General features: G+C 40.9%; 1 protein-coding gene across 13 annotated transcripts in view; it reads right to left on the bottom strand.

Moving 5' to 3' along the window:
• Positions 1–17,147, bottom strand: part of SMAD1 (SMAD family member 1) — a 68,406-nt gene that overhangs the window by 17,502 nt on the left and 33,757 nt on the right. The gene's annotated exons all lie outside the window — the stretch shown is intronic.

The following is a 17,147-nucleotide window of genomic DNA, read 5'->3' on the forward strand; positions in this document are numbered from 1 at the left end:
ATTCCTAAAAGCTCCGCCTGTTACGAACCTAAGGAGTTAGTAATTTGCATGGTCCTCAACCTCCAGAAACCACCAGAAGCAAAACCACTACAAATGCAATGACAGCTGAAGGGAAGGACTGGCCACCAGGGTTGGAGCTTAAGCTCCTTGCCAGGGTCACCAGATTCATCCCCCCACCCTCCAATAATAAAGGTCCTCGGAATCCCTACAGCTCTTGCGGCCTTGGCTGGAAGGAGGAAAACAACCCATTTGGTAAACTGCATGGGAGGCGAGAAGAGGAGATTTAAAATCTGTTGCTGTTAGGAGTTAGGACTCAGAATGTATTTTCCCAAAGAAACCATATTTAGTGGCATCAGGAATTAAGTAGATTTTTGAGGGCTTTCCAGGGAATCCATCCATGACTTATATCATTTCTATAGGAAAAAGTGCTCTTAACACTTGGATTATCACTAATTCATGAGCTGAAAATCGTTTCCCTTAAGTAAAAATAGGTTTTTGAAGGTATTAAAATCGGAAATTTCTACATAATCCTGTAGCAGTCAGATTTGCTGATTTCCCTACTGGATGGATCCCTTAGAAACAAATCTTTTTAGGGTAACAAACATTTTTTTCTTTTTCACAGTGATGGACTCTGTCCATATCAAGTCATCAAAAGCGTAATTCCTCCTTCTACCTTTCCACAGTCACTGGAAATGTAAGCTACTTTGTTTTGTTAAAGGAAACGTTCCTAATCGTCACAAAGGCTCCCCCCAACACCAAAAGAAATCTATATTCAAAAAAAAAAACATGTGCTCTGAAATAGCACAACATCTTTAAATTACCTATGTAATCAAACATTCTCTTATTCTTTTAGCTGCTGCAGTTTGAGTTACCACTTTCCAACTTGCCTTTTATGGTCATCAAGCTAATGCCTCCATTCTGATTCCTCCTTTAAAAGGTGGAAAACATTGGCCTCTAAACCCCTCCCACCAACTGCAGCGCCAGACAGTAACTTAAATCAGTTCTCCATCTCTCTCCTCTGTCTCTTTCCCTCCCCCTCCCCTTACTGGAGCCCCTGTTGTAGCGACTGGACTTTTTCCCACTGCCTGCAGATAACAGAAGCAGCAGAAAACAAAGTATTTCTGCATCTCCAGTTGGCACGCTTTACACGGGCTCCTGTGTAACTGCTGACTGATGTGCAGTGGTCTGGCCCTAAAGCACTGGGCTGCCCTTAGTGAACGCCATGGGTGAGATCAGTCAGCTTTTGTGCGTGACCTGCAAAGTGACTACCAACAGCACTCTCCAGAGGAACTTGAGAAGACCAAGACCTTTCTCCTGCCCTCTGATTATTCAGATGAGAAGGTTTTGCCACTGCTGATATAGGTACAGGTCTATTTTAATGAACGTCAAAAGGGTGCTGAGGTATCACACATCTATAATAAAACACACAAATCTTCACATAAATGGGATCGTACACGTTTTTGTGCCTGGTTTCTTCAGTTCAACATCATGTCTGTGAAATTCATCCACTGTTGTGTGTGTCTCGTTGTATGTATACATTACAACTGATTCACTCAGTACCCCTATCTTCCTCAGAGTATAATCAATTTCATTGTTTTCTGGTTTATCCTTCCTGTGTTTCTTCTTGAAGAAATTAAGCAGATAACTGTGCGCTTTCCAATTTCATCTTCATTACTAGAAAGAAAGGCAGCCTACTAAACAGCCTTTTGCACATGGCTTTTTTCACTACAACCCAGAATTAACTTCATATTAGCTTACTGAGATCTTCCTTATTTGTCTTCACAGCTACTAGCACCACAGTTTATGCAACCAGTCTACAACGTCTGGGCATTTGGGCAGTTTACAAATATTTAATTATTACATATGCAATGAATAACCCCGAGCATATACTGTAGTACTGTTAAAGGTGTACCTTCAGGGTAAATTCCTAGAAGTGGAAATACTGGGTGAAAGGGTAAATGCAGGTAGAATTTTGTTACTGTCAAGTACCCCTTCACAGGGGTTGCATGGCACCAGCAACAAATGAGTGGCTTTTTCTCCACTGCCTCCAGAACAGACTATTTTGCCAAGTTTTTAAATTTTTTTGGACAATCTGATGGGTGAGAAATGGTATGGATTTTGGTGCAATTTTCATATACACTTCTATTATAGTGAAAGTTGGATCATCTTTGTGTGGATTTCAGAAGACATAATTTTACTTTTGGTGAATTGTCTCGTGCCTTTTGCCCATTTTTGGACTTACCCAATTTTGACAAGAATAGATATATTAGAGACATCAGCCAATGATATGTAATGTTACAAATATTTTATCACAATCTGTTAATTTGTCTTTTGACTTTGCTTATGTGAAAGTTTATTTCTTATTTTTCAGTAGTCAAGTTTATCAATAATTGCATATGGATTTTGAGTCAGAGAAAGCCTTCTTTTAAAACCAGATTGCAAGGAGGAATTCATCCATGCATTCTTCCCGTGCATGTACAGTTTCATAATTTATTTAAATCTCAGATCCATTTGGAGTTCAGTTTATTTACGGCAGGAGAAACAGATCTCATTTTATCTTTCTCCAAATGGTTAGCCAGTTGCCCCAATACTGTTTATTAAAAAGCCCATCTCTGCCCTAGTGATTGGAGATACTACCCTTCTCGTAAACTTCCATATATGTTAGGGTCTGTTTCCAGACATTCCACCCCATTCCACTCTAGTCTGCGCCCCAGTACCACTGTCTTAATTACAGAGACTTCACAGTAAGTGTTAGTATCTGCAGGGCTAGTCCCCTCTCACAGTTTTTTTTCAGTGTCTTGCTTGTGTGCTTACTTTTTCCACATGAACTTTTGTTACTGCCTTGTAGACCTTCAGAAAAAAAAATTATTGGCACTTTTATTGGGATCACATTATATTTATACATTAACTTAGTAAGAATTAATAGCTTGACGATGTTGAAGTACTCTATCCAACACCTGGGAAGGTCTGTTCAAGTCTACTTCTGCGTCTTTCAGGACTGTTCCATAGCTGCTGTCTATTAGTGTGCTCAGCCTGCCCGTGACAAAATACCACTGACTGGGCGGCTTAACCAACAGAAATTTATTTACTCAAAGTTCTAGTGGCCGGAAGTCTGAGATCAAGGCATTGGCAGGTTGGTTTCTCCTGAGCCCTCTCTTCCTGGCTTGCGGACATACGGCCACTTTCTTGCTGTGTCCTCCCATGGCTTATTTCCCTGGTGTCTCTCTGTATGTATCAATCTCCTCTTTTTACAAGGACACCAAACAGTTTGGGGCCCACCCCAATGGCCTCATTTTAACTTTTTAAAGGCCCTATCTCCAAATACAATCACATTCTTAGTATTTACGATTAGGGCTTCAATATATAAGTTGGGGGGGGACACAATTCTATCTATAAGCATGCATTAGGTCTTAAACATTTCTTATTTAATTTATGAAGAATCTTATCTTTTCTGTTGCTATTTTAAATGGAACTTTCGCTTCCATTGTATCTTCTAACTGGTAATTATTTATACATATGGTTATTGGTATTTCCATGATATCTTATATACTACTTCCTGGCTGAATTCTTTTGTTTTCTGAGTTATTTTTGTCATTGACTCATTATGAAGTTAGTTCTCCAGCAAATGGTCATGTTTCCAACAAAAAGATAATTTTATGTTTTCCTTTCCAGTTGTTTCCTCTTGACTAATTGCACTGGTCAACAGCACCAATACAACGTAAGAAGTAGTAGAGACAGTGAACTTCCATGACTTCTTCTTGACCTTGGTGAGAATGCCTCTAGCATTTCCCTATTAAGTAGGATGCTGACTTTAGGACTGATGTATATGTACCCATTCCTATGGTTAAGAGGTTTTATTAGGAATAGGTGTTCAAATCTCATCAGAGAATTTTTCAGGATTTCTAAAGATATTATGATTTTTCTTTTTACACCTATTAATGTAAATTATCTTTGCATTCCTGGCATTAAAAACCCTGCTTGGTCATGATGTATTATTTCCTTAAAATGGGGTGTTAAAGTCTAATAACTAATTTTTGTTTCGGATCTTTGCATTAACATCCATTCAGTGACACTGGTCTGTAAGTTTCTTTGAGTGTGCTACCTCTAGCAGGGTTCGGTGTCAGTGTTACACTTGCTTCATAAGTGCTCGTGTGCTCAGAAATAGTTCATGTTTCTAAATGCCTGGTAGGCCACCCCCCTCTTAAACTCTGGGATTAGTGCTTTCCTGAGGAGTAGTTCCTTGAAACTTTGTCCTATGTAAATACATTTAAGCTTCTTAAGTCTACAGAGGGTATTTTGGTAAATTGTATTTCCTCCTAGAAAATTACCCATTTCATCTAGGTTTTCAAGTTTACTGGCATAAAGGAATGCAAAGTAATCTTAAAATAAAATTTTCTATTCTCTGTATCAATAGCTGTTTCTCTCATTTCTTATTTTTTATACTTGTGCTTTCTTCTTGTAACACCTTTTTTTCCTTTATTAAACTAACTCTAGGGTTTTCTGTTTTATTTTGTTTGCTTTTATTTGTTTTTTAAAAGTAGGATTTGGATTTGTTAATTTGATCTGACTTTTTACTATCTCATTATTTTTTGCTTTAATCTCTATTATCTTTTTCCTTATACTTTTCTGGCTTACTTTTATGTTTTTCCCCTAGCCTCCTGATTGGGAATTTAAATTTTTCTTCTCTCATTTTTACTGATATAAGTATTCAAGGCTATGAGCTTTCCTCTGAGGACTGGTTTAAATGGATACCACAGGTTCTAATATGTAGCTGTTTGACCATTATTTTCTAGAAACTACATAATTTTCTTTATATTTTCCTATTTGCTTCTGGGTCACTTAATAGAATAGTTTTAAAATTCCCAGATAGGAGAGATTATTTGCTTCAAATTTCCAGGCTTCTGGCATTATGATAAGATTTTTGGGGGGTTAGATTAGGTTTATTTATTTTTAGAGGAGGTACCGGGGACTGAATCCAGGACCTTGTGCATGTTAAGTATGTCCTCTACCACTTGAGCTATACCCTCCCTACCACTGTAATAAGAATTTTGATCACAGTATTTCTAACTTACGGAACTTGATATTTTCTTTGCAACCTACTATATGATACATTTTTGTGAGTGTTCCTGGTACACCTGAGAAGGGACATTTTCTATTATTAGGATGCAGTGTTCAATATGTTTCCATAGAAGTTACCTAATTAACAATGTTGCTTAAGTCTCCTACATCAGGAAGTCAGTGAGCTTTTTCTGTAAAGGATAAGAGAGTAAATATTTTAGGTTTTGTGGACCACAGGGCCTCTGTCACAACTATTCAACTCTGCTGTTACAGTAAGAAAGCCATAGACAATATGGAAAGGAATGTGGCTACACTAAACAAGTACCAGACTGGATTTGGCCTATAGGCAGTTCCCCAACCTCCAGCTGATATGATTACTTATGTTTTTTCCCACATGACCTGTCTTGCATTTAGACTGGTGTATTAAAGTTCCTATTATTGACGTGTTTCTAGTTGTTGGTCCTGCCATATCCTGCTTCACACAGGAGGCTGCTGTGATGCTCGGTGCACACATGTTCACTTCCAAGTACCCTCTGCGTCAGTGCTTTCTGGTCGCCTGAATTCTGTTTTGCGTGACATCAGAAGCACAAGCCCCCACTTGTTGTTTACAGGGTGCCTGATACCCCTTTGCCAATTCCTTGATTTTTAGCTTTTTAATCACTTTTTTTTTTTGAGGGGTGGGTCTCTTCAACATATCATAGAGTTTTGCTTTATGAACCAACTTGAAAATCTTTTAATTTTAATAGGTGATTTACTAATATGGCTGATGTTTGGCCTCAACTCTGTCATGTTATTTTATATCATACTTACTGTATCATATTTACTATATTTCTCTGTGTGATGTAATCCTTTGTCTTCTACTATTTTTTTTAAAGGAAATTCTAAAGATAGTTTTATATTGCTGCTCTGTGGTTATTTTTCTATTTGCATCTTTTAATATCTTCAATCTCCATTTTTTTTCTTACTTCATCTTATACTGTCTAGTTGGTCAGTTTTTTTTTTAAATGGAGATACTGGGGATTGAACCCAGGACCTTGTGTATGCTAAGTATGTGTTCTACCACTGAGCTATACCCTCCTGCCTCTCATTGGTCAGTCTTAAATGGTATCTTAACTCCCATCTATCATCTATACAATTGATCTTTCTCTCCTCTTGTTATTCTTCTATTCCATTTTCATAGTTGCACCCTTTCTACTTTGTCAGAACAACTACAGACTATATACTTTTCTTGCATCCATATCACCACTCATATTTTAGCCTTATCTCTATTATTAAATATATTAATTGCTCACCACATGTCCTTGTGCCAAATTTTCCCCAGTCACATCTTAGTTGAATGAAGTGACCCCAGCAGACTCCTCAGGAAGAGCTCATTGTTACAGTATTCTCCGACTTCAGCACGTTTAAAACTTTATCTGTAGCCCTGATGCTTGAAGGAGAGCTTGGCTTGTCCTTGGTTTCCTGAAGTTTCTTAAATGCCTTCTCACTGTTGCCTGTTTTTAGATGATGCTTTTGAGAAATCTGATTTTAGCTTACTTTCTTTGCCTTTACAAGCCATGTGCTCTTTTTGCCCGGAAGCCCTGAGGACTTCTGACTGTAAAGTATAATAGTTTTACTAGGATATATCTCAAAGGTGATCATGCTAGGTGAGTTTTCCTAAGTATATGCTGAGTTCTTTCACTATGTATTTAGGTTTCCTCTAATTTCTGAAATTTTCTTGAATTATAGTTTTAAATATTAGTCCTGTTCTACCGTCTGTTTACTTCAGAGCTCCAATTATACATATGTTGGATCTTTGTGGGCCGTTCCAATCACTTTCTCTCAAACTTTACCTCTTTTTAAAATTTCTTATTCATTCCTTTAGTTGTTTTCTTGCCATCCTTCAATGAACCTTATTACACTTTAATATAAATCTATTCTCCTTTTGGCACACTGCAATTTATTCCTCACTTATGAAATGTTTTTCTTTTAAACTTACTGAATTCCATCAATTCTCTTTGATTTTCCAATTTTTGTCTATTTCTGTACTTAGTTTCTGAATTTCTGATGTTCCCCCCACAAATACTTGTTTGAGGATACTTGATTTATTTTGAAGTGCTGTCCTACACTTAACACATTCAAGCCACAGACTCAAAAGAAACATTTGCAATCACATATCTGATAAAGGACTTGTGTTCTGAATACATAAAGAACTCTCAGAACTCGTTAATAAAAACCCAAATAATCCAGTTAAAAATTAGACAAAGGATGTGAAAAGACTCTTCACTAAAGAAGATGGATCTTAAAAACATTATGTTTACTGAAATAAGCCAGACACAGAAGTACAAATATTTTGATCCTACTTATATGAGGTACTTAGAATAGCCAGAGTCACAGATAAAAAGTAAAACAGAGGTTACCAGGGGCTGGAGGAAATAGAAGAGGTGAAGTTATTTAATGGGTATACCAAGTTTTTGTTGGGGATGATGGGAAAGTTTTGGGCATGGATAGTGGTAACAGCTGTAAAACACTATAAATGCATTTAATGCCATGTAAGTGTATACTTACAAATGGTTAAAATGGTAAGTATTAAGTATATTTTACCACAATAAAAATTTCTTTAATTAAAAGTATTGGCAACAGGGACTCTCGCATATTGCTGGCTGGAATGTAAAACAGCACAATCACTTTGGACAATATTTTGGCAGTTTCTTATAAATCGAATGTGCACTTAACCGTATGACCCAGCCATTCTCTTCTAGGTATTTACCCACAAGAAATGAAAACAACTATCTACATAGACATGTATATTTTACTTGAGATAGCTGAAAACTGGAAACAAACCAAATGTCCATCAACAAATGAATGAATGAACAAACTATGGTATAGCCACACAATGGAATACTACTCAGTAACAAAAAGGAATGAAATACTGATTCACGCATAACATGGGTGAACCTCAAAAGAACACACTGAAAGAGTGTATACTGTATCATCTCATGCATCTAAAATCTACCTTAGTTCTAGAGTCTACTTTTATATCTTATTTGCCTCCCTTCTTGCTGTTAACAGAGCATTTGAACCACTGGTTGCTGCTATTATTAGAGGGTTAAACTGAACTTTAGGTAAACCTGACAGAAAAGTCCTCTCTAATGAGTGTATAGGAGGATATCCATTTATTTTTGCCCTTGCAGTTCTACTGATTAACTTTGAATGGCCTGTTGAAGACACTGTATTTCTTCAGTATCATCACCACTTAAGCATGAGAATTCCTTGCAGCTCTTTACCTTTGGTACCTTCAGTTGGTTTTCACTGAAGGAGCTGGTGTGTCTGTCATAGAGAACTAGAATTTCTTTCCTGGATGTGGATTCTGAATTGGGAGATGTGCATTTTACAGCTCCAGTAATAGAACAGTGTCATGAAACTGTTTTAATTGGGAATATAGTACTATTGAGAGCTCAGAGTAAGAGGTTCCCAAATCTTGAAGATGGATTTAGAAAAGGAATTGATAACAGAACATTTTAGTCATTTTTTTAAATTGGCAAAAGATGACTTTAAATTGCCCCTTCACATTTACTTTTTGAAGTGCTTTACTGAGGAATAATCAGCTTAAAATAAACTGCACATGTTTAAAATGTACAATGTGATTAGTTTTGACATATACACGTGAAAGCATCACCACAATCAAGATGATGAACATACTCATCATGCGTAAAAGTTTACTCCTCAACTCTGCCGTCTCTCCCCAAGAGAGACCGCTTCCCTGCCCTCCTCCCCGGGCCGCTACTGATCTGCTTCCTGTCACCATACATTGGTTTTCATATTCTAGATTTATGAAGAGACACAGAGGAAACTTAAATGTATGTCACTAAGGGAAAGAAGTCAACTGCAAAGGCTTCTTATTGTATGTTCCCAAGTCTATGAGATTCTGGAAAAAGCAAACTATGGAGACAGTGAAGATCAGTGGTTGCCAGGGACTCAGGGGGAGAAAGGAATGAACAGGTGGAGCACAGAGAATTTTTAGGGCAGTGAACTTATTCTGTATGACACTATAATGGTGACTGCATGTCACCACACATTTGTCAAAAACCCATAGAATGGGTAACACCAAGAGTGAATCCTACTGTCAACGATGGACTTTGGTTAATAGTAATGTATCAATATTGACTGGCTCGTTGATTATAATGATGTCCCACACTAATGCAAGGCGTTAATAATCAAGGAAACTCTGTGCAGGGAGAGGGAGGCTATGGGAAGTCTTTGAACTATCCAATTTATCTGTAAACTTAACATTGCTTAAAAAATAAAAAGCTATTTAAAAAAATAAATAAAATCAGGCTGTGTTGTGTTATTCCTGTACTCTAGGAGTTCTAACTCAGATTTAAAAAACAAACAAAAAACAAACCCTGAGCTGGTGTTACATCACCTTTTCAGATATATTCTGGGGGTAAGGGAAAAAAAAGCCTTCTAGGTAATTTCACTACACCTCCCTCAACCCGCTTGAATATCTCTAATAACTGCTGTATGTCTTGAAAAGGAGGAAGCATTTTCCTGTCTTTTCCTGACCCCCCATGAGGAAAAAAAGTCAGACTGTTGCTTATCATTAGTGATGTATACCTCTGCTTTTCAAAGTACTTATGCATCTCTTTCTGTTAAAATAAATAAATAAATAAAATCCCTTTTCCAGTTAACAGGGAAACCAAACTAAGAACACTTCAGGAGGCATTTGTGATTCTGGTACTGGGCTCACTTTTTCTGCGTTACCAAGACACAGGAAAAGGAATGAAAAAGAAACAGCTAAAATTGGAAAGAGGGGCTGAGTTCTGGAGAGCATCCATGTACACCCTCTAGATGTGTGAACTTTTTCAAGATTCTGAAGTATTGTTTAAAATTCTCTCATCAAGTCATCCGTGTCGAGCAGTCTAGTGACCAGACTAAGGCTGACAAGGTTGTGATCTGCCCAATGTTAGTGGACAGGCTTACTTTTTTTTCTTTAAAACCACACAAGAGAGTTCCGATAACAAAGCTGCCAGGCTGGTGCCTATGTCCGCCCACACAGACATAATGGCAAATAAGCTGGCTGCTACCCAGCCATACATAAAGGCCCTTTGGTTCCAAAGACTTGAAAAACGAATTTAGGTGACGGTCAGGACGCCTCAGTTCTAGCCCTGGCTATGGTAACTGTTACTTTTGTGAATTTGAGCAAGTTACTTAGTTTCTCTGGGTCTCGATTTCCTCACTGCAAAGAGCAAAGGGATCTGAATTCCAAGGGGCCTTCTTGCCCTAAATTGTGCGAGTCTGCTGACTGCTGCTGCTGCTGCTGCTTTGGGGACATCTGGGGCAGCCTGGTGCACACAGTTCAGGGCCAGAGCATACGTCAGTCAGTGCTCAGGACAGACAGCGAGGTCACCCAAGAGCAGAAAGGTGGCCCAAGGCTAACGGGGAAATGGCCCGAGAGCTGTCCAGGGGCCGCAACTCTCCTCTGAAAACAGGTGGGCGTGGAAGAGGGACGGCCATGGTGCCAGAGCAGCTGTGTCCAGTATAATATCTACACTAGACAGATGTCCCTGGACATGGGGTGTGGTCAGTGACCTTCTAAACAGAAACACTGCCAGGAGAAAGTGGAGGAGAAGGTGAGACTATTTAGAAGTTAACAGTATATGCATTTATGAAATAAAATTCCGTACCTCGGGGTATGTCAGGGAAACTACACTGAAGGAAAGATTCTCAGAAAACTTTAATCAAAGTTAAATTTCAATGCACATATCCCCAAATCCCTGGGCAGTGGCACTTTATAATTTTGTGGGGTTATTGGTGGTAAGGCAGCAGGAGGGAGGGTCTGAAATAAGACGAGGTAATGAGCCTGGGCACACGTATCCGCCCATCCAGTGCTGACCCGGGGTCAGGCACTAGGGGGCGCACACGTGCAGAGGGCGACAGCCACTGTCCCCGCCCACATGGAGCTTCCCACAGAGCCCTGAGTCCTCCCTGTGGACAAGCGAGCATCAGCCCAGCAACGTGACATGCCGCCCAAGGTCGCACAGCTGCTGAATCCAGCCAGGGTCTGAATCCAGGTCTGCTCAGAATCACCAGATGACAGCACTTAGCCCCACACGCCTGGAAGGAAGACTGTGGAGGTGGCTTTTAACATTCTCTTTCTCCTCTTCTGTTCAGCTTTTTTGAAGGAACATCTTACGAGAAGTTAATTTTGCCTAAAGACAGCAACTTCGTAGTATTTACTTTCTAGGAATACATCAATTACTCTTGAGTACAGATACATGAATAGAAGACACACATGTGAATGAAATTTCAATATGAACAGAGAAATAAACTGTATTCAATAAAAATATCTGCAAAAAAACCTATCATTAAATTTACTTAAAAAGAGCCTAAATTGAAATCTCCTTCTGAGAACCCAACCCCCTAGGTAACTGCAGGCCGGTGAGTGTTTCTGTAGGCCAGAGATGATTTCCTTGAAATACATCTTCTCTGTGCCATCACACACCCAAGCGCATGCTCTGGGACTCTGTGACCTAGCGCAGATTCCTGCTCAACCTCTCTCTCGGGGTAGCTGCCCTCCCACCCTGCTCTTCGCCCAGCCACCCCGAGCCCTAGCAGTTTCCATCTGCTGGCTTCACACTCTTGCACTTCTGCTCAGTTGACATCCTTCCAAGTCTCAGTTTCAGTGTTACCTCCTTCACGGTGTCTTTCTTGGTTTTTCTACCCACCCCCAATGGAGGTGAATTCCTCTCACTGTGGCTTAAACAGACTTCATCAAAGCATTTGCAACGTTTCACTGCTAATTTGACTTTACCTCACCCAGACTGTGAGACCCCTGGGGGCAGAAGCGAGTTGTCTTTCTTCTGTATCATCCCAGCGCCTGGCATATAAGAGGTCCTTAGTAAACGTTTTTACAATTAACAGATGCTTGTGAATTATATTGCTATTCCTGGACTGTTTATTCCAAGCTGATTAATACACACCAGTCTTGCTCAAAGTAGAGTCCTCAGACTCCTTGAATCTGATTTAGCAAGATACTTGTTTAAAAAGGCAGAGTCTTGTACCTCATCCCAGACACAATGAATCAGATCTCCGGGAGTTTGGGTGACTGCAGCCTGGGCAGGGGAAGCAGAGGGGTCACCGTGTTTGTTGGCTACACAGCACCAGGCCTCTTGCCCTGCCTCTAACTAGCTGTGGGACCTGAACTTCAATTTTCTCCCCTTAAGTCAAATTTCTAGAAATCATCCCTTTCACCTCTAAACTCCAGTCAGTCCCATTCTCAGATTAAGAGATTCAATGTAGATTAAACTAGAATGATATAGAAAAGACCAGCACGGACTTACACTAAGTTGACAAGAAGAGTCACGAAGTGTCCAGTTTTTCTGGTCAGGCGGCATGATGCCAAGGAAAGAGCACTGCCTTCAGACGCAGGAGCCCAGGGTTCTAGCCGCATGGATCTGGGCAGCCTGAGCCTCTGTTTCCCCCGCAGGGCTAACGAACCAGCTCCGGAGGGGGCACCTGGCAGGCAGGCAGGCGCCCTCCTTCCACCTCTTCCTCCTATCCTCACCCCAGGTTTCGGAATCCTTCGCCAAATATTTGCTTAACTACCACAGAAGGACAGTGCTATGTTCTTAGAGACTTCACAGTTTGTTAGAGGCAGAAGAACTTCAGGGTGTCAGCCAAAAATATCAGGAGGGGTCAAGGCCTCCATCGGGCACCCAGGAAGCTGGGCAGCAGTCAGGGGTGGACTTTAGTTCTGCACTTCTGAAGCTGGCAGCCCTGCTCCGTCACTCACTCGCCAATTAAGGGGGAACTTACTCTTTACACCTCATTTCTTCCTAGTAAATTGGGAATCAGAGTACTTCTCCCAGATTTCCTTTTTACTTACCATTTACATGGAGCTTATTTATGCCAACTGCTGTACCAAGCGTTAGCTCTTAATCCTCGCAGCAGCTCTGGCCTAGGCACTGCTGTTACCTCCACCTTGTACAAGTGGATGCTGAGGTAGAGAGAGATTAAGTGACTTGCCTCTGAATATACAACCAGGAACTAATGGAGACAGGATTCAAACCGAGCTGTCTCGATGCGGAACCTCAGCTCCTAACCACTGCACGCACTGTCTCTCAGCGTCGCACGGGTTAGTTTTCCCAAGTGCCGGGGCTTGGTCAGCACTCGGCGGGGGACAGCTACCACTGTAACACCCAGAGCCGTCCGCCAGCCTAGGGTGCCTGCTCGTCCATCACACGCCACTGATATGTAAATGGCCGTCCCCAGGTGTCCCCCCAGGCAGCTGGGCTTCATTTGTAATTGCAGCTGAGCGTAGTTAGTTCTCATTTGGAGTTCAACTTGATTCTCTTAAATATATTCCAGGAAACAGACACTTGTTATCAAATGATGAAGATTGACCAATGGGAAATAAACAGAAATAAAGCCTCCAGAAACACTTCAAGCATAGATGTGAACTCTCAATTTACCATTATCAACCCCAAATTCAAGCAGCTGGTGCACATATGGATTTCACATCAAATTCTCTACGACTGAAAACTCTGGATCCCTTTCCTCTTAAAGAGAAATCATTAAGGAGGGGAAAATGACTTTTTGGGGGAAGCAGCAGTGTGGCTGGTTGCAGCCTGGATTTTGCAGTTAGATTTCAGAATGAATCCTGGCTCCCCCTCTACAAGCTGCGGGACAGCTGACTTCAACTGCATCCCGGTGGCCCTGTCGGCAGGCATCCCTACCGCTTAGAGTTGTGGTCAGGATGAAATGAAAATACGTGTGAACAGGTAAGCACAGTTGCTGATACACAGTAAGCACACAAAGTAGCTATTTTAGGAGGGAGGGTATAGCTCAAGTGGCTCCTGGGTTCAATCCCCAGTACCTCCTCCAAATATAAATAAATAAACCCAATTACCTCCCCCTCATAAAACAAAACAAACAAAAAGTAGCTATTTTAACTGGCATTGTTACCAATATTAATATTGTAAATAGTGACCCTTGAAATAATGTGGGCTTGAACCACACAAACTGAATGAATTTTTTTTCACCAAACATGTACTTGGGTACACCACAATCCACATTTGGTTGAATCTGAGGACGTAGAACCGCAGACATGGAGGGCCGACTGTAAATTTAAATTTATACATTTGATCTTCCCCTGCGTGGAGGGTTGGCGCCTCTAACCTCCAAGCTGCTCAAGGGTCAATGGTATTATAATCAGTTTTCTGAAGATCTGTTCAGTGAAAACTTACTTAACATTACCAACTTTGTGTTTAAAGATGTGCACAGAAGTTATGCTCCTTATTTCACTGTTTCAGCCACATTATGTTTCAAGAACTTATAAAGCCTTTTCTTGTGTGTGATTTAATTTAATCCTTGCCACGACCCTGGAAAGTCACTAGTATTACTCCCTATCTTACAGGTTCGCAAATACCAGCTCAAAGAGGACAAGTAACTGGCCCAAGGTCAAAGATACCAAGTGCCAAAACTGTAGTGCAGGCCTTCTGACCCGAGTTTCCACCCCAGGACATGTGAGCCTCACACCACAGAGAAGTCAGTATCTCCTTTCACAGTCCTTATTGGTCCTAAATTTTAAAGAATTCCATCCACATCCAGTCGGCCATCGGCATCTACTGTGAGCAAGAGTCCCTCCCCTCCCTCGTTTATTATCAGCTCAGACTCCTGTTTGTATCCCCCAGTGGCTTATAATTCATTTCTGCCCTTAATTATTTTGTTGATCACACTGTCTGATTTAGCCAGGGGCAGCCCCTTCAAGCTGACCTCCGTGTCCTTGTGACACGCTCCCATCAGTTTTCCCTTTGAAAAACAACTCACTTTAAAATCAGCTGTCCTTTTTCCTATTTCAAAGCTGTAAGTTCTATGTTTCAAAAGCGTCCACCCACAACTGTTTCCTAACATGACCCTCTTACTTAAACACCTGCCCGGTACACTACCATTCCCTGGATAAACTTTTCAGATGCTCAAAGAAAGACACCGTCACAGAAGGAAATACTGCTGAGTCTGCCACGGAGCTGGCTAGATAGGACTGTCATGAAATTATAGGGAAACACACAGGAAAAAGCATACAAGGCATCCCCACTCTGTTGTCATGTACGTGTTTACTTTTAGTTTACAAAAAGCTGCCCAAATACCACTTAAAAAAATCGTAGGCTCTCCTTTCACCTTATTCTGACTGAAGATCCCATCCAGGCAACCAGGTGGTTAGGTGAGGGGATGTGTGACTAGAGGCCAGATGACCACTTAGGTACGAAATGTGAAGTCAGCCAGAAAGAGAAAGAAAAATACTGTATGACATCACTGATATGTGGAATCTAAAAAAAAAATGACACAAATGAACTTACTTACAAAACAGAGACAGACTCAGACACAGAAAACAAACTTACGGTTACCGGGGGGGAGGATGTGGAGGGCGGATAAATTGGGAGTTAGGGATTTGCAGATACTAACTACTATATATAAAATAGATAAACAAGGTCCTACTGTGTAGCACAGGGAACTATGTTCAATACCTTGTAATAACCTATAATGAAAAATATGAAAAGGAATATATACATGTATAACTGAATCACAATGCTGTATACCAGAAATTAATACAACATTGTAAATCAAATATATTTCAATAAAAACAAACAAAAGAAATGGCTTGTTTCGTGTGAGAGAGCGAGGAACTGAGAACAGCATCATCTCTCAGAGTTGTTTTAGAACTGAGGTAGTGATGGAATAGAATGTAAACGCCGCCTCCCATTCCAAGGGCTGCTCAAATGGACTCCAGCGCATAAGACTGACCATTTAAGGAACTGCGGGACAAAAATGCCAAACAGTCCTTTGTGGACCTAAATCTTTAAACATAATCTATGTTTCCAGATTCTAGTTCTTTTATCAGGGAGGTTCCCGTTACTTCTAGTTACATAACCCACGTGGCCTGAAGCAGTTTTATGAAGAGCAGACCTGGACGGGGTGTTACCGGCAGGCTTCCGCGCATGCTACAGGTCACGAGAGTGGAGAAATCCAGTTGTGGGCACTGATGATTAGGAAAGTGAAATGAAGCCGCAAGTTCAGTGTTCATCTCCCCACCTCCCACACACAGGGAAGGAGTGCTGTTGGCAGAGTGCAAGCCCACACCAGACTAAACGCAGGGGAAACAGAAGTCTTTCAAACCAGTCCTAAGAACAGGATCTAAGAATCAGGAATCCTCAGCCAAGTTGGCAAATTAACAACATTTGGTTTTTTCGGTTCTCCCATTCTCCAGGCCCTCTGAGATTGTGAACACAGTGCTCAGGGAAACTGACAGCTGCTCAAAGTCCCCCAGCTCTGCTGTTTAGAACAAATAAATATGCACTCTTTGCTTCCCCATCTCCTCCCCCTAACAAACTTGTTTTTCCAAATACCAGGGCAGAAGTCTGATGATCTGGCTAATTCATGATGATTAGGCATGATGCTGGGTCTTTTCAAGAGAATATTTGCATTTCAAAGTGGAAAAAGACAAGGGGATGGGACATACATTTCGGGGAAAGAAATCTCCAGTCTTTTCTTTGAGGCTTGAACATCTAGTGCAAATGAGGCTGAAAGAAAAATGGGGGAGAATCAGCCTGAGAGCATTACAAAAGCCAAGCTCCCCTCCATTTCTTCTCTTTTCAAGTGTCCCTCAGAAGCCTAGGGCATTACAGACACGGGCAAACCATCTGTGACTCCCCCCCCACAACCACACAAAACATCCCCGGACCCACAAGAAGCCACTGTCTGAGGGCGATCCACACGTGGGGACAAAAAGCTAAAAAGCACCATTCGCGGTCTTGATATTATTTCACCCAAAGGTAGTCTTGGAAGGTATTAGCTCTTTTAGCCCTTTTGATTCAAAACATTATTTCCACATCACTGCAGTCAGTGAACTACTTTATTACAACCAATGTTTTCTGTGGTTCTCAAAACTGCCTTTTCATCAGCCGTGCTCTTCTGGGAGTGTGTTTTGTTTGTAACAGCTGCTAGCTGGCTAGCGTTCCTTCAGCCCCGTAAGCCAGCAGGGCTGGGTGGAGGAGCGCTGAACTTTAAGTGAATCGGAAAGGTCTGGAGATACTCTCTCTTGCCCACCTAGT

The sequence above is a fragment of the Vicugna pacos genome, chromosome 2 (genome assembly GCF_048564905.1).
Source record: "Vicugna pacos chromosome 2, VicPac4, whole genome shotgun sequence".
Taxonomy (NCBI): domain Eukaryota; kingdom Metazoa; phylum Chordata; class Mammalia; order Artiodactyla; family Camelidae; genus Vicugna; species Vicugna pacos.